The sequence below is a fragment of the Nyctibius grandis genome, chromosome 9 (assembly GCF_013368605.1).
Source record: "Nyctibius grandis isolate bNycGra1 chromosome 9, bNycGra1.pri, whole genome shotgun sequence".
NCBI classification, from domain to species: domain Eukaryota; kingdom Metazoa; phylum Chordata; class Aves; order Nyctibiiformes; family Nyctibiidae; genus Nyctibius; species Nyctibius grandis.
In genome coordinates, this window is record NC_090666.1 from 41,106,485 (window position 1) to 41,125,349 (window position 18,865).

Genomic DNA, 18,865 nt, shown 5'->3' on the forward strand with positions numbered 1-18,865 from the left:
TACTGTGCTAGTCGGTATGATTAGGGACCTGCTCTGTGATAATAATAATTGTGCCCTATCTTGAAGATGTCTATATTTCAGTCTTTACTTTTAAATGAATGATGCTTGATGATTTGAAGTGCTTTTACATCGCAGTTCCTACTTAAGCAGCATTTTAGCAGTAATACTACCAGGGATGGGGCAGGGTTAAAATATTTTCTTGTTTTAGTCTGTCAAAATACTCCTTGAAACTAACACATCTGATACATTCAAATATTTATGTGAAATCTGTCTGTTCAGCACTCAAGCGCAGCACTGATAAGTATAGTCAAATTCTTACTGGATGTCAATCAACTGAGGAATGAATGGAGCCATTCAATTAAAGAGCAACAATACAGCAGCAGACACACATTTACACGTTGCTATCCAGTAAATATTGCCCATTTTCACTTCAGTACGCAGGACAATGCCATCCTCACGCTTCTCCACAGTTGTTCTTATTTTCTTTCAAAACTATGAGGCAAAGGAGATTAAAATCAATACACGAGCTGTTTATGAAATGTCACCTGGGCAGTCTAGGAATCTCGCTCGATTCATCAAAGATGATACTCAGTTTTTGTCAAAATGTTTACTCAAAAAGAGTCATCTGCAAAGGTGTTAGCAGAGTTCAAACTTCACTCTCATTTTGTTACAATTTCCATTTTTTTCAACTGGGATGGTGGTTTTTTTTTGTTTGACCTCTATATATGACCTCTGTACTTTAGGAAGGGATCACCAAACAACAAAGTGCACGTCAAGAGCCATCTCGATGACTAGACTGAGTTCAGGTAGCACCTGAACTTCCACATTCTTCTTCCAAAACCAAAGATACTCAGTTCTGGAGGAAAAGCTCTATTTTCCCTCAACACTTTTCACATTTTGTGGGAGGGGAGGGAAGTTCAGCATTTCCAGAAGGTACGTTTCCCACACTCTAATATGCTTAGTGTCTCTCTTCTCTTGCGCTGTTCAAAGAGCAAACAGGAGCAGGGGCAACTCGAGGGCCTCACACAGTAGCTGCCAACGTCCACCTCACTGGCAGCGGATGAAACGCACTGCTCATTTGCCGCTGTATGCGCGAGATTTCAGCAGAGCTGTCATGGAGCAACACACTGGGGACCAAAAGAGTGTCAAGTGTGACACTTGGCAGGGCTGGCTGCCAGGATTTGAACCTGTGGTTCCAGAGAGTCTAGATGTTAGTCTAGGAAATCCAACCTGCTGCTTAGATGATGAAACCATCCCCAATTTAAAACTTGCAGCCTTATTCCTCTGGAATGTCCCTTCAGATGAATGGAATATCCAACCATGCTGGATAAGCACATTAACTGGATGCTTTGACTAAAACGATCAGAAGTAAAATAACTCTGTTGACATTTAAATCGCCATAATCTGTCTGCAAAGTTAACACTCCATCGAGATGAACAGGAACATTTATTACTTCGGTTTGTATCCATATACAGTACAGTTGCACAATATCCACTTATATCCAAGAGGTTACCTTAGCAGTCAGAGGGCAGTTAAATTAAAAAGTTGAATGGAGATGTCTGTTGTGTGTACATATGGTCATATGGTCAAGATAAACATGCAGATGATTCCATATACTCTCTTTCACAATTAATGAGGTGTATTGCATCCACAATGAACAGAACTGCAGTGGCTGTCTGATCAGAAAATGAACAATCCCAAACATTTTTAACAAACTGTCAAGTGCTGATTTTTATGAAGACCACTGAAGATAGCAATGATGAATTGTCAACAAAAATCCCAAATACTAAAGGCCTATCTTTAAATTACTGGTGCTTAACAGCTGCAATAACTAGAATTGGGTCACTACAGCTTTAATCCCCACTTTCACACTTGCATCTTGAATCTAAACAGCTGAAAATACAATCAGAAATGAACTAGCAAAACACACCTTAAATTTCTGAAGCAGAAGCTCTATTCTAGCACTCCAGGGGTAATTATTATCCTTAATAACACCAGATATGATTGAGGCTTTTAACAAAAGGAATGCTGCCTTGAAACCGTCTGCTGCTACTCAGAATTTAGCTGCTATGAAAAATTGTCAGCTGAGGAATAAATGTGCATTATTAATGATAGGTACGTGAGGGAATGTGCAAACTCTCTGCCCAGAAAGGGCTGGGAAAGGTTAAATTCCTCTACTGTTAGAAAGTTGCACAATATGCCTTAGCCAAGGCTAAAAGGAAGACGTTCTAACCACAATATCAAAAACAACAGGTTTGAAAGAGAAGGGTTTAGATCAAGATGTATTCGTGGGTAGGAATGGATTTCCTAAATATTGTTTCTAAACAGTTATTGTTTTAATAATGGTTCTTTCCACATACAGTATTGTTGGACACTGCAATCAATGACCAAAGTATTTCTTAATATAAAGTTTTGTTATTGAAATTAGTCAGGGACAATTCATCAGATAAGATAATCCCATTTTTCACACTTTATCAATTCTAACATTTTCTGTTGAACAACACTTGAAACTATGCGCATACTTATTTCAGCACTGTGTGAAGAGGACTCCTGGAATTTGGTTTGAAGAAATCAGGGTTGTTAATACATGCTTGAAATAACAGGATTTTGCATAACTCGGAACCAGACTGGTCTTCTGGTTTTAAGATACGTAGCAAACCCAAATCACACGTTGCCTCCTGAACCACCTCCTGCAGCTCCGATTCAAAACAGTCTTTCAATAATTACTCCCAATTATGTCACCTACAGACAGTAGTTCATGCAAGCACAGTACATCTGTAAGCATGTGATGAATACTGTGACACCTCTCTCAGAAGTAGGAACACTGATGTATTCAGGTAACAGTCTCAACAAGAAAATACATACACCTGACCCTGAGAGATGCTGTGTAGATTACTTTGTATTTTGAACCACCAAAACAGTGATTATGATCCTGCTGTTGACTCCACCGTGCATCCTTTTAAACTGTTTAAAAAGGTAGAGGTAAAAGTTTGAACAGATCTTTCAGAAACATTAGCTTCACTGGGATACCTTCACCTGAATTTTTAAAGACACAGTTTTAGGAGAAAGATATTAGCGAATAATAAAGACTCTGAAAATTAACCTTGCAAAAAATCCTGATGAAAATTATGCCCATTAGGATAAGCCTGTGCCAAGACCAACACTGGAGAGCGCTCTCAGGGGAGCAATCAGTTGCAAGGGCTGGAACTGTACAAGCTGCCCTTTCATTGCGATGGTGTTCAGATGTGTAAAACATACATGAAAAATACAGATGGATTTATGGAGGTTGAAGGAATATTATGCTATGCTATTATTTATTATGCTACAATGCTTTCCCCTTTTCTTGTAATACTCCTGAGCAGTGCTGTTCACTGCAACGAAAGATGAAGCCATGCCTTCTTATCATTCTTGCCTTCCTTATATTTACATATTTTAAATAATTTTTCCTAAATACCACAACAGGTACTATAAAAAATACCTTTATATTTATCTCTGTTATATACCAAAACATACAGAGCCTTTTCTTAAATTATAAAGGAAGTCTGTGACAAACTGGGAAGAAAATAGGTATTTTCTGAGTCTGTCAAGCACCAATGGCACCCAGAATTTGTCCCAAATTCGCCTTTTCTATCTTAAAAAGCGAAAAGAAGGAAAGCTGTTTGACACACAAGATAGATCAATATCAGAAAGCATGACTCATGAGAAAATGTGGTAAGAATGTGAGGACAGAATAAAATTCAACAACATGGGCCAGAACATGCAGAAGTATAGGCAAAGTTGTACAAGAAGTGGAAGAGAAGGACCAAGAGCCTAAATAAAGCATCAAGGAAGGGAAGAAGTCCTCTGGCAAGCAGGAGTCATCACACTTAAGGGAAGGCAATACTGACAGAGCTTCACTGTTTGAATTCATATTCCACCTCTGCCCCTTCACAGATAAGCAATATCACCACGTATATACCAACAGTACAGGTCACAACAGCTGGCATTGTTCACCAATGGAATAGGGCAAAATTCCATTAAACAAAAATTAGATTTTTATATTGAAATCCACAAAACCCAGTAACTGTTGTGCCTGACAGTTTGACCTAACGGTCAGTATGAATTCTTAGCAATTGTCCTATTTCAGCTCTTTCAATGCTCTTAGGCTCCACTACAAACTGTGTGATTATAAAAAATGGTTTCAGGAGTTTTCAGTTAAGAGGGCTTGCTTACAACAGGAAAATGCCAGCAATCACCACGCTTTTACACAAAGAATTCAGCTGAAGTCAAGATAGATTTCAACTTTGACACAAAAAGCAGAGAAACAGATTAGCTGGCAGCTTTTTAAGCAGTTGGCAGTGAATAACTATAAATTCACTTCTCCCACTGGCTTAAAAAGAAATTTGCTATACTTATTACTGGAAAGAGACTCATACAGGAGACTGTTCCAATCAGAACATTACATGGTACAGCAGCGTTTGAGTTCAGAGTTTCAAAAATATTTGTACTGAGATTTCGAAGTCATGTGAACACTACCTTATTTTCTAATTATTCCTTCGATACTTAGGATTGAGTTGTTTCAAAAGGCATAAACTCAGTTCTCCACATTTACCCAGTCTCTTCAGAAGTCTCTACCTTTCTCTTTTTTACTGAATTTTTTTTCACCAGAGTCAAAACATTACCTGGTACACAGACACAGAAGTGTGATTTTCAGTTTCTCACTGCAAGACATGACGGCAAATTGTTTAATTTTAACTTCACAGTTTGTAAGGTGTGTGAATACAACATCTATACCTCCAACGGAATAAACACGGGAAGAAAGACGCACTGAACTCCTAATCTGCTTTACACTGCCAAGGTCACGGAGGGCACGCCAGGTCAAGGCATTAAGTCCTGAGTGCTGGTAATAGCTGGTCTGCCTTTAAGATGTCACTTTGCATTTGTCTCGAGAAATCAAGGAAGGAGTTAAATACGCTGTAATGCAGGTGACAGGCAGAGTATGCAATTTTTAATCAGTAAATTGGTTTACAGAAGCAAACTTTCTGTTAAATTGGCTTTCAACATTAGAGCAATATACAATAAATATACTTTTACCACAGAATGATCCTATTCATAAATAACTTACCTCATGTCGGACCACCTCTTTTTCTTTTCCCTCCCCTGGATTCAGATGTGTAGGTGATCCATGTCCTGGGCTTTTTCTCAGATACAAAGTTAGAAGAAAACACTACAACTGCAGTTACACAGTGAAGGTAAGAGACAGGCTAACACACACTGTCACGCTAAAAGATGGCCAGGCCAGGCAGCACAACCCATTCTGTAATTTTCAAAAGCAGACAAGAGTGCTTATACCTCTTTTTCCTATGAACATTTGATATGATTTGGACATGTAAATATCTGTTGGGCTCCTTTAAATCACATTATCAGAAGGCCTCAAAATGTATCTTAATAAGATAAAGGTTTTTGTGGGGTTTTTTTTTAAATCATCATTGTTGTGCAATGTGGCAAAATGTCAGAATTCCCAGCATTTCTTTCGAAGTATTTCCTTCATGGGAATGTACATAAGAGGTGAAAGAATGGAAAGAACTGTAGTATCTCTGGTCATTGTATAATCTAAAGGCCTCAGTAGTGGACATGTTGACTATAACCAGATGGCCGCAGGCTGCCAAACTATTCCCATCTTCAGCACGAATAACATTTTAGGAACTCTTGTTTTTCTCCGCAGCATTACACAGATTAGTCTGTGCCCCCTACTCTCGGCAAGCGTCTGACACAAGGCTGCACAGTGGCTTCCAACCTTTTCTAAGTAAACCTTACAGTCATTACCTTCTGCCCTTCATACCTCATCCCCACTTCCACACTACTTCACTTCTTCAAGCCTTTTACCCACTTGATTACAAACCTTAGAACTGACACAATTTTACTAGTAGAAAAGGACTTAATTAAGTCATCACCTTAGTCTGCTTGTCCAGAAATGCAGCACAGCAATGTAAGGCCTCAAAAAAGAGATGTAGCACATCACCTTTTTTAAAAGCACAGAATCTTTATTAACTCAAACCACAGCACAGGCACTTCCCGACAGTTATAACAGCCTGTTAAATATACTAGATATGAAAAGTTTGTGCTGTCCAACATGCAGAAGCAGACCTACAAAGAAGTCAATGCTCTCATGTCCTAATGCCCCATCCCTTCTGGTGTGCGCTGCAGCCCTGGGTTACGTCCTAGCAACGGCTCTGCAATGTTTCACAACCCCCCGACTCCCTGCCCAAGAGCTGCTGCCTAACCAGAGCCGTAACTCCTCCGCTCTCTGCTGTTCCCTCCCACGCTCCAAGCCACGCAGAAACATCAGCTGCTGCTCCTGTCCAAAAAACACACAGCACTCGGGTTTGGCTTTGGGTACGATCAGTTGGTTTTGCACTGCAGTTGATCACTGCTGCCTTCTTGTTATGCCTGCACTCCAGACCTCTCCATCGCACCCCAATTCCTGCTTCCCACTGTAGAAGACACATTCTGTATGAGAGACTTGATTATCAAATACTACTTCCATGTTGTAGAAGCCAGTACAAGTCACAGCCTTCTGTGGAAGGCTGTAAATCATCACACTTCAACAGCCAGTTGAGAGGGATTGAATAATTCTTCTGATTGCCCACGTCTCCCACGGAAAATACTGGGGGGAAAAGGTGATTAGCATTCCAGTTAACAGAGCCCAAAGCTATTAATAATAAATCCATTAGAACTTTTAATTAAAACTCCGAAACTAGTCAGACAAAATCCAGCCCATATAGTAAAATAAATCTATAGTATCAGTAATAATTAGCAATGTATCCTGTAGGATTAAAAATAATTAAAATAATTACATTTTGAAGTATTTTTAAATAGGTAATAGACTGCTTCAAAGAAGCTAATAAAATTATATTCAGAACCTGTAGGCTATTGTCCTGGCAGGATATACTTTGAGTATAGTCTAAAATAATGAATTTACAAGTAATTAAGAAGTATCAGGCACTGGATAATTATTTTTCATGATCTTGCCTTCCTTCTTGAAGATAACAAAGACTTGGGGCACCTTTTAGCAAAATTTTCTAACAGTCAAACTTAAACTTAGTGTGTTGCCCACTGTTCACAACATCCAAGAAGCAAACACGTATCAAAGTATTCCAAGACAGCTACCAACCATGATTACAGAGGTATACAATGGCACACGCAAGTATGAAGCCCAAAATTCCTATGTAGGCACCAAAATAAATAGCCAGTTGTCGGGGTGATAAGAACTGGCTTTAATGGCAATTGGCAAAATAATTGACAATAATTATTGCCAATCCATGAAAGATGCTGAGGTGTTGGAGCGAGTCCAGAGGAGGGCGACCAAGCTGGTGAAGGGTCTGGAGGGTCTGACCTACGAGGAACGGCTGAGGGAGCTGGGGGTGTTTAGCCTGGAGAAGAGGAGGCTCAGAGGTGACCTTAGTGCAGTCTACAACTACCTGAAGGGAGGTTGTAGTGAAGTGGGAGTCGGCCTCTTCTCCCAGGCAGCTAGCGATAGGACAAGAGGACACAGCCTCAAGCTTCGCCAGGGGAGGTTCAGGTTGGACATTAGGAAGCATTTCTTCTCAGCAAGGGTCATTAGACATTGGAAGGGGCTGCCCAGGGAGGTGGTGGAGTCACCATCTCTGGAGGGGTTTAAGAAAAGACTGGACATGGCAGTCAGTGCCATGGTCTAGTTGACATGGTGGTGTCAGGGCAACGGTTGGACTCGATGATCCCCAAGGTCTCTTCCAACCTGGTTGATTCTGTGATTCTGTGATAATCTGAAGACTTTTTTCTGGGACAGCTGACATGAAAAAGGGCGGTGATTAAAGAAGAGCACAGTAGTTAAGAAGTCAATGCAGACCAAACAGGAAAAACTATTTGTGACACTATAAAGCTAAGGGAAATTTGGAGTGGATATAGAGTAGAGGGGAAAAAAATCAACCAAAAAACCACCATTTGCATTGCATTATATAAAGACTCAATGGACTTGGTCAAAATTGGACCAAAGGCGGCATCCTCCAAAGCACTCCAAGGAAGACTACTCTGCAGTATAACTTCATTAGTTGATTGGAAGTTTAAGTGATCTTACTTGTCAGAGGTTTTCTGCTTACAGGCACTACCGAATTTTTGCAGAGAATATGCAAAAGCATGAGGAACATGGGAGAAAGGGAAAGAGAACGATACAATTTCCATGAGGCTCGACAAGTTTAGGCATACAGCTTAAGATTTAAAAAAGCAGTTCTACTATACATAACTGGCTCTTACCCAACAATTTAGCTAAGTACGATTTATGTAAACTCCTGTTTCTCAAGACACATATCTAAACTGCACTCCACCCATACTGAATCTGCCAAACTTTTTTGTTCATAAACAACCCCATTTAGAGATGGATGGAGCTTAGGGAAAGAGAAAAGGAAAGCTCCATGCTAAAAATCCCCCCCGTAGGAAATATCTTCCTGGAAAAATTATCAGACGCAGGGGAGTTTAAGTAGCTTACCAAAATTAAAAATGTGTATGAAGAACAGACCAGCCTTACATGGACAAACTGAGTTCCCATGCTATAAGCCTAGAAGAAATTATCACACTTATAAAACAACCTCTTTGTCTAGCACAAAAACTCAAAACCCAGAAGCAACGCGCTGCTTTGCCCAAAATAAAGATTTGTTTCAAAATCAAATTTGTTTTTAAAAGAGGTCTAGAACTATTAATTTCTAAATTTCAATTAAAAATGACAGAATAACATAATAGCACAGACAAAGCAAGCCAAACAAAAGCTGTGGCAGGTTAAATTCCATGCACCTATACACTGAAAGCTCAAAATCTAAATTTCCCCATATACGAAATTGATGGAACGCTTCCAGTTATTCCTCTTTGAACTGTAAAATTTTCAACCTCTGTTGCTAAATTCCTCAGGTAACATTATCAATACCTACTTCAGAGAAGAGATAACTAGTGTATGGTTTTGGGGTTGGGTTTTTGTTAAGTTGGCTTAGCTCTTCAGCCATGGCATGAATAGTAAATATCTTGAAAGGATATGAATGAAAACATGGGAGAATGAACTAGAAGCAGAAAGTATTTTATAAGAGAAGGTGATTTGGAAGGCAAGAGCAGAAAAAAAAATAACTGAGGCATCAAATTTAGTATCATAACAAAATGAAGTTATGCATAATAAAAGAAATTTCCATGTTAGACAGTAATGTATTTAATCACGCAGTCAAGGAGTTTTCCTTTAAACATCTACTATTCCACGGCTGGAAGTCCAGGCTACAGTTCTGGAGTTCACAGTTCATAGGATCACAGAATGGTTTGGGTTGGAAGGGACTTTAAAGACCATCTAGTTCCAACCCCCCTGCCATGGGCAGGGACACCTTCCACTAGACCAGGTTGCTCCAAGCCCCATCCAACCTGGCCTTGAACACTGCCAGGGAGGGGGCAGCCACAGCTTCTCTGGGCAACCTGGGCCAGGGTCTCACCACACTCACAGCAAAGAATTTCTTCCTAAGAGCTAATCTAAATCTCCCCTCTTTCAGTTTAAAACCGTTCCCCCTCGTCCTGTCACTACTTGTCCTTGTAAAAAGCCCCTCTCCAGCTTTCCTGTAGCCCCTTCAGGTACTGGAAGGCTGCTATGAGGTCTCCCCAGAGCCTTCTCTTCTCCAGGCTGAACAGCCCCAACTCTCTCAGCCTGTCTCCAGAGCAGAGGGGCTCCAGCCCTCTCAGCATCTCCGTGGCCTCCTCTGGACTCGGCTCCAACAGCTCTGTGTCCTTCTTGTGTTGGGGGCCCCAGAGCTGGACGCAGCACTGCAGGGGGGGTCTCACGAGAGCGGAGTAAAGGGGCAGAATCCCCTCCCTCGCCCTGCTGGCCACGCTGCTGGGGATGCAGCCCAGGACATGGTTGGCTTTCTGGGCTGCAAGCACGCACTGCTGGCTCATGTTGAGCTTCTCGTCAACCATCACGCCCAAGTCCCCCCCAGGGCTGCTCTTAATCCATTCTCCACCCAGCCTATATTTGTGCTTGACATTCCCTCCCTCTCAAGAAATGAGAGTGGTGGTTCAAGAGAAAAGATGCACAAGAATGCTGATGTCTAAAGACTGCCAAAAAATTCACTACGTTACTGTTTTCCAGACAGGGTATTGTATCTTCCTCTTGCTCCCTCCCCTCCTCGATCAGTTTCCAGAGTATGAGAAACACTGGTAAAGCCCTCCCTCACACATATGTGCTAGAGAGGCCACAGATGATATTTAATAAAACTTTATGCTGCATCAGTTGATTTTGAAATAAAAATTCTATTAGGTGCTAAGAGATCCACAGAAACAAGGATGATCTACTACTTGAAGTTTAACCAAGGTCTTGTGCAAAAAGATATCCATAGGACCTCAGAGAGGTGGGCTGAAGAAAAGCCAGCAGTTGCAATGAAGTGATTTCTGCCTTTTTAAATACATGCTGATGACACAAAGCCTGGTTTTATGGATGTGCCTGCACTGCCATACTACAGAGCGTAAGCACAAGCACCGTACCTTGGTCATCCTCATTGCTTAATTCTTAATTCTCCTCTCGATCTGCTTTTGAAGCAATCCAGCTAGATTTCTCCAAGACAAACTTAGCCACAGCTCTGGGCATAGTTCTCCTCAGTAACTGTGGTAAGAGTCAGTGAGGAAAACACTACATCAGCGCTGGCTCCCTGCACTCAAAGCCATCTACCTGCACAGTCCTCGAAGTTTTTGTGTCCTCAATCTCCCCTAGAAGTCTTGATACCGCAAACACAAAATGTAACTCTGGTGGCATGTAATTACAGCACCATCCTGGTGTACTGCAGCAAAGATTGCATGTTTTCAGACTGTGAACTGAACCCTGCCCGCTCCTCAGAACTGTACCTTAGATGTACAGAGCTGCCACATGCTGCCCAGAGGAGATGGATGTGACGGGACGGATGTGACCAACCTGCTTTAGCGGTAGCCATCCAAAATCTTTACACTGTTTGGATTTGGGGACAGGGACTGCTGCGAAACCTTCTCTAATTCAGCAGTATAGGTGTGCCCAGCCAGTTCACTCTCGAGTCGTGGTTGTTATTCCCTTTGAAGCCCTTTCAGTTCACTGAAGATTGCTCTAAAAATCTAACAGGAAACAGGACCAAGAGAAGAACCAGAACTTTGTTTTGTCTGGCAGCTGTACACAGAGGTGTGAATTCTGAGATACTTCAATGTAACTGAGAGCTACATCACTGAGCGTGGTTAAGCATTCTCACATGTTTACCAAAATAGCTACGTGCCCTTTCTCATTTAGATTATACGTAACCAGAACATTAGGTGAGATCGTCAGATGTTATGGACTAACGTGCTGACAACATGTCAGAAATGCACAGCCACTATTCTTCTCATCAAAAGTACATAATGCTGTCATGTAGCTAACCGAGCATCTCAAACACAGAATCACAGAATCAACCAGGTTGGAAGAGCCCTCTGGGATCATCAAGTCCAACCATTGCCCTGACACCACCCTGTCAACTAGACCATGGCACTAAGTGCCATGTCCAGTCTTTTTTTAAACACAGAAGCAGCTGGCTCCTACTTACCTGTTCAAGACACTAGTAGAGAACAGAAAGCAATTTGATAAATGGCACTTGCCTGTTCCTGTTACTGAAGCCATTTGTCTCTAAGCAGTGAGCAGACTTGGAAACTTCCTTGGAATCATCTTTGCTTGATATCAAATCAACAACTATGCCAAGAATTAATATTTTCCAGTGATGAACAGAAAGTCTCACAGACATGTATCATCTTTTCAAACTTTATACCTAAAATGCAACAATCCTTCTTTACCCTGGAATGGAAATGAATGACATGGAAGAGCTCTCCAATGCCACACAGTTACACACCTCCAACCTCAACTGCGTTAGAGAAACCCCATCCTATTGGTGTTTCCTGGATATCCATCCAACACCAAGTTCATAATCTGCACATCCTTCTAAAGCCCACACGTACACACCCATAGAGACTGAAAATAAATACACGGTGCTAATAAACAGAATGCAAAAATGCAGTAATTAAAAGCAAATGTAATGAACTGTTATGTCTAGACTATTCCACGAAGACTGGGAATAGGCTGGATTTTTAGCTCTTTTATTATGTGTCCTGGAATAAAAAGTAACCAACATGAAAATGAACACTAAGAAAAAAAACCCTCAGAAGATGTTGCAGTTTTAAGGAAGAATGATAAAAACATTTTAAAAAGGAATCAGAGAGAAGGCAAACTGACAGAACAGCGTGAAAAAAACCTTCAGCTCAGAAAACTTGCAAAAAGTCAAAAGCAGTGAAAATTATATGAAATGCTTCTGCAGTAAAAAAAAAATAAATAAAAACCATTTAGCAAGGTAACAGTGAATAGCAGCTCTATGAGGTAGCAACTGAGCTTAGCAGTAAAAATAAAAACTGAAGTGATACACACTTGCAAACGTTGAGAGTCCAACCAGGTTCTTCATTACCAGAAAGATTTAAATTAATGACAGGAGATTCATGGAAGAAGAATTGTAAGTGAACAGAGACGAATGAAAAATCATCAGAACTTTGAAAAAAACCTCAGATATAGACACCATAGTTTAACACAATTATGAATAAATTGGGGGGAAATGAGTACCGCCTACACGTTTTTAAATTATATAAATATTAGTGCTGAAATTGCTGTATTTAACTCAACAGGAGTTCTGCCATTGTCTTTACGGGGGCAATGAGTTGACTTAGAAGTAGGAAGGGAGAAATATGAGATGCAATCAGAAACCAGCTTCAAGTTAGACTTGTTAAATTTGTTGAAAGTAGGGTATTTTGAACTGAGAAAGCTGTTTAAAAGAAATGATGGAAGCTTCAGCACGTGTGGTACTTAAAAAAGCCTGAAAAAAAGCCTGGAAAACACATAGCAGGTATAGTCCTATACTGTCCACTGAATTAAATGTTCTCAGCAAGTTTCCGTGGCATGCAAATTCACCAATACTGCTGTAATCATTTAAAAAGTCAATAAAGAGACTGTCCAGAGACAAAGAAAGTTTGTACCCACCAGTATTAACTCTAATAATAATCACAGTCCCATAATAGGCTCTGTGCTTGTGTCAGTCCCTATTCTATATTCCTCTGACTCTGAGTCACCACAAGATTCTGTTTCTATATCCTCCTGCTTAACTTGGATGTAGATTGAGCTGGTATTAGACAGCAACACATGGTACAACCTGATGGAAACTCTTAAACGCTTGTTAGTTCTGCAACAGACTTCTGTAAGATCTTAGTCTTCTATCAGGACACGTCTACGCATCACAACAAAGCACGGCGCATGGGCCTTCAAGTTAATATTGACCAAACTGTTGACACAGCTTGAGTTCGGGGCCCTAAAGCAACACAGCTGCATCCTCAGAGGGCTCTGTTCAAGCTAACGTGCTGTATGAGAAGCTCGGAGGCTCAGAGGTGACCTTATTGCAGTCTACACCTACCTGAAGGGAGGTTGTAGTGAAGTGGGAGTTGGCCTCTTCTCCCGGGCAACTAGTGATAGGACAAGAGGGCACAGCCTCAAGCTTCGCCAGGGGAGGTTCAGGTTGGACATCAGTAAGAATTTCTTTACAGAAAGGGTTATTAGACATTGGAATGGGCTGCCCAGGGAGGTGGTGGAGTCACCATCTCTGGAGGTGTTTAAGAAAAGCCTGGACATGGCACTTAGTGCCCTGGTCTAGTTGACAGGGTGGTGTAGGGGCAGCGGTTGGACTCGAAGATCCCTGAGGTCTCTTCTAACCTGGTTGATTCTGTGATTCTGTAAGGCATAGCTACCTTGCTTCCAACACTGTAGCTAACTCAAGTGGGACTCAAGTCCTCATCACACCCTACTCTTCAGAACAGATGTGCTCTAATTACTCTTTTTCAACAGAGAAACAAAATTAGAATCTGAGACGTCTACGATGATGTTTGGTGTCACTGCACTTTCACCCTAAAATTAGCAACAAGAAAACTCATAAAATAGCAGTCCATAAGATCTATGCAAATAGTCTACAAGTCTCCCCCTCCCACCCAGAAGAGGATGTGTCAGGGTGAGTAGAAGGGAAACAAACTCTCTGCAGAAGCAAACTTGAGGAAAGCGGCAGGTTTTAAGAAGTCTCGTGCACTTCACAGAACACAGAACAAAAGCTGTAACAATTACACTTAGAAACATACACAGAGCTAAATTCAGAAGCAGGTAAACACTGCAGAGCTGTGTTATGATTTTTATACGTAAAGGATGCCAATGTCCTTCCTAAGATGCACAATTTGTGTTTGGTGGCACTATTGCCATTGGATCAAGTCTGGACATTTGAGGGACTCCAGAAAAACAGACACTAATTGAGCTCAATGCAGGATTTTTATACTTAAAGTAGAATTACATGTACTTACATTACCTCTTCACCTGAACCAGGCTCATATTTACAATCACGGTGTGAAAGACACCCTGCCATCTGTGATTTTTATTGAAAGAAAATACCAAGCCATAAGAAGCAGCTAATACTAACTGCAGCAGCTGTGCACTGTCTCCAAAGAGAATTATGGGACATGCACTGAATGCATGGCATTGCTTTGTGAGGATTTGATTAGATACAGTTTGGTAAGAAAAAATGTGATCCATCAAATAAACAGTCTGCTATTTTAGAAGTTCACTTCTGTATGTACAGCCTAACACATTTTCTTTCCACTGTTTAAATGTAGGGTAATCCCAAAAACTACTTCACGAGTTATAGAAGTAATTAATTCTATCTATAAAATAGAGAGTGAAGCTAATTACACGTAAAAACTATCTATAAAATGAACTAAAATTCACAAGAAAACATTACTAAAGGCAGCTGACCATTTATTTTTAATGCTTTTAGGAGCATCTGCTCTTGAAATGAAGAGCGTAACAGCACCTAGGAAAAATTTCTTTTTTGAAGAATATAATTTATAAAAGTGAAATACACAGCGTAACTGCATTTAAGATGTTATCCTACAAGTTCTCAAGCTACTACTGACACATATGGTACAAATTCTGCTGTCTTTGAAGTCATAAGCTGCCTATAACACATGGAAGTATACAGAGGATTTAATTAATTTTTAGCTGTACCTACATGAAATACTAGAAACTCCTGGTTACTTCTGACTTTTGGTAATTATTGATATCTATTTAAGGTGTTTTAACAGAAAATAATTAATTGTGCCACTGGAATAAAATTCTCATCTACTACAAGCACTACACTTAACTCCTACACAACTACTGCTACTGTCTATTAGGGAAAGTCACGTTACACCCCTTACGATGTAGTTGAAAACTCAGCCCCATTTACTTACGAGCTGTCAGTGACACAATCTACACATTCCATAATGTACAAAACCTTTGTCGAAGTAATATTTCATGCACTTGTAAACTGAATGAATGAACACAAAATAACGTGCGTACATTTTCATTGCTTTCATTGAGTTCTACCATAGTCATTTTTTTCTGTTAAGAAAATGAAAAGCTTATTCTGTGAGATTGATTCTGCGAGCTTTTTGTTCTAACAGATCACAGCTTGTAAGATCAAGGATGCAGAGCTTAATGTTGTTTTGTTTACTCACAATATAGAAGGGAAGAACAATAGTCATTCTCATTACATACACAACCATAATTTTTTGGTACGTGAGAATGCATGATGCTTACAAATTATCTGAAATGGTAATTTTTGTTCACGTGACACTTTTCTAAAATTTAAGAATAAACAAATGTGAGAAAACAACATGCAATAAACAAGTGGCCGTTCTTTTATTACAAAGATTTTATACATCAGTGGCTTGAAATAATATGGATGCTATTTCCATCCCCTTAAAAATAACTCATAGTGCAGTATTTTCTTGTTACTATTGGGGGTGGGAGCAAAAATAGCTTTCTAAAAGAATATTTGGCATAGGAACAGTGTGCTATATTTTTTTTAAATAAAAGATCTCATGACACCCAGGCATTTGCAACTCAAGAACATGAAAAATCAGCTGGAACTCCACCAGTGAACATAACAAATGCACCTTATATTCCCCAAAATTCTTAACATGCAAAGAAGCACATTACAATGATGTGGGATTATAAATATTAAACACACTGCAACAAGGTGATTTATAGTAGCAAATAAAAACATACTATCAGGCAATTAACATACTATTAAGTGTAGTGTTTACTACCATGAGGCATCCATCAGTGTAAATAAACTTCTTCCACTAGCTCTTTATTGGGACCTACCACTATACTTCCACTTCAAGCTCCCTTAACTGAAGGATATCTTTTAGATCCTCACCTGGTGCAACATAAAAGAACTCACCCACAGTATTTCTTTATAGTGAACTCACAGCACTCAAAGGAAAACAAACTGTACTGGCATTAGTGTATTGGTTGATGATCAATCCTGACTGAAGTGCTTTCTGCCACACTTCATCCTTATCCCACTACTGGATTCTTCCCAAGTATGTGAGCAAATCACTGTTGAACCCTCTCATACACCATAAAGCTAAAAATGTTGTCTTAGGTTACCAAAATGCCTCAAACCAGCACAGTGAAGCACAGTAAACAGCTGGTCACATGGCTACACAGAGCAACCCAAGAGGTCATTCTGTAAGGACAGCACGAGCTTAAAAAAGATCTAGAAAGAAATAGGAAACTGAACCAATAACCAAAATGCTGCTATGATCTCATCCTTCATTTTAAGAGATACTGTAGTAGCAGTAAAGAGAATATTAGGACTATTTTGGCTTCAGCTATGCAGGGATGATTGGTTAGCTGTCTACAGGGAAATACTGTTCTTTAAAATGGCCACATGGCTTTTGAAGTGAAACTGTATCATGGTAAGCAAGTAACAGCACTCGTTCAGGACCCCAGTTTCAGACAGTTGACGTGATCATCTGCCGACAATCTTACCTGGAACTCATTGCAATGAAAACACTGAAAGTTTCCAAAAAAGTAAAAAAGCAGCTATGTCCATAGTTCCTCAGTCTCCCCCATACACACACACACTATTTGTCATTTAAACATAATCAGCTAAAATTTTTCACCAAAGTAGTGCATTCACCAGTTATATTTTATTACAAAAACTGCTGAGTATTTTATTTGTAGCTATGCTGAACTGTGTCTTAAGCTGGGCTTGGTGTAGCTCAGTAGTATGGAGCTAGGAAAGGGAACTTACACCTCCATTACCGTATCTCCCCTACTCTGGTCAAGTCCAATCCCAGAATAACGCTGACTCAGGCGCACTGTAGTGTATGCAAATTACACGAAGTATTTATTACTCTTACGCTCAGGGATCCATGGGATATGGATGCTCTGTCCTCCTCTCATCTACACCCAGGATGGATGCAGGTACTGAACTTGGGTCTGTGTTTCTCACTCAGGAACTCCTTTCACACTCACACAAATCATCCCTCAAAGATGACTCGAATAGCACAGCATCAGCAAAGTATTATTTTTATTGTCGTATTATCTGTTCCCGAGATCTAGCTATAACCTCCGAAAGGACCTGCCAATTCTAAAATGAAATAAAACAAGCCATCCACAATGGCAAATGCTTTATGAGAAGCCTAGACTTGGGAATTGCAGCACATTGTGGAGTCGGTTTCTTACATTTATGTCAATACTCAAGAATGCAAGGGAGCAACACTTGAATTTTACAATACAATAGACTGTTTCAGTGGGAAGAGACCTACAACGATCATCTAGTCCAAGTGCCTGACCAATTCAGGGCCGACCAGAAGTTAAAGCATGTTAAGGGCATTGTCCAAATGCCTCTTAAACACTGACAGGCTTGGGGCATCGACCACCTCTCCAGGAAGCCTCTGCCAGTGTTTGACCACCCTCTCAGTAAAGAAATGCTCCATTCATTCATTCATTCATAATTTTATTTATTTCATATTCCTCCTCCTACTCTAGATTTCTGTAAGGCAACAGTTTCCACTTCTCAATTATTCATATAAATGTCTTCTCACTTTGCTCATACCTCCATTGCTACAGACAAAATACCTTACTTGTAAAGCGAAAGCCCTTTTTTCTTCAAACTCCCCCTTAAAACCCACTTCTATGATGCCCACAATAAACTGCCAGTTGACAAAGCTTAGATATCTCGGAGGATGGGGCCTCTTTGGCTCTACTGAGTTAGTGGGATTTTCGTACTACACAAAGGAAATCTGCTGGTATCACGATCTAGTTTTGTACGAGGAAGTACAGAAAAACAGAACATCCCAATGGATCCCAGAGAATCCTATTTCTGGCAACCTGTTGCTTTTTTTGTTTGTTTGTTTACTATACTGCCAACAGATTATAGACACTATCAATTATAGAACAGGCTCCATACAGCAAAAGTTTGCCCTATTTTGTAATTGACACCTCAGAAAATATTCATAGCTGCATGGCCATGACTAGAGTTTTTGTCCACTATAATGGGATTTCCAAACTACACATTTAGGAAATCCAAATGCGAGTACCTGCCATACTGCTACTAACTCAACCCATTATAATGAATGTCACAGAATCAATCAGGTTGGAAGAGACTTCTGGGATCATCGAGTCCAACCATTGCCCTGACACCACCATGGCAACTAGACCAGGGCACTAAGTGCCATGTCCAGGCTTTTCTTAAACCCCTCCAGAGATGGTGACTCCACCACCTCCCTGGGCAGCCCCTTCCAATGGCTAATAACCCTTTCTGAGAAGAAAAAAAGAAAAAAAAATTGTCACAACAATAAGCATGTTTTCCTTAAATCTGCAAATCCTAGAGAATTTGAGGTGAAAAGAGAGTTTGTGTTTCCAAAGCAATTTTTTCCAAAGTAAATAACTCAAGACAAAAAAAGAAAAAAAAAAAATTAAAATACTTGG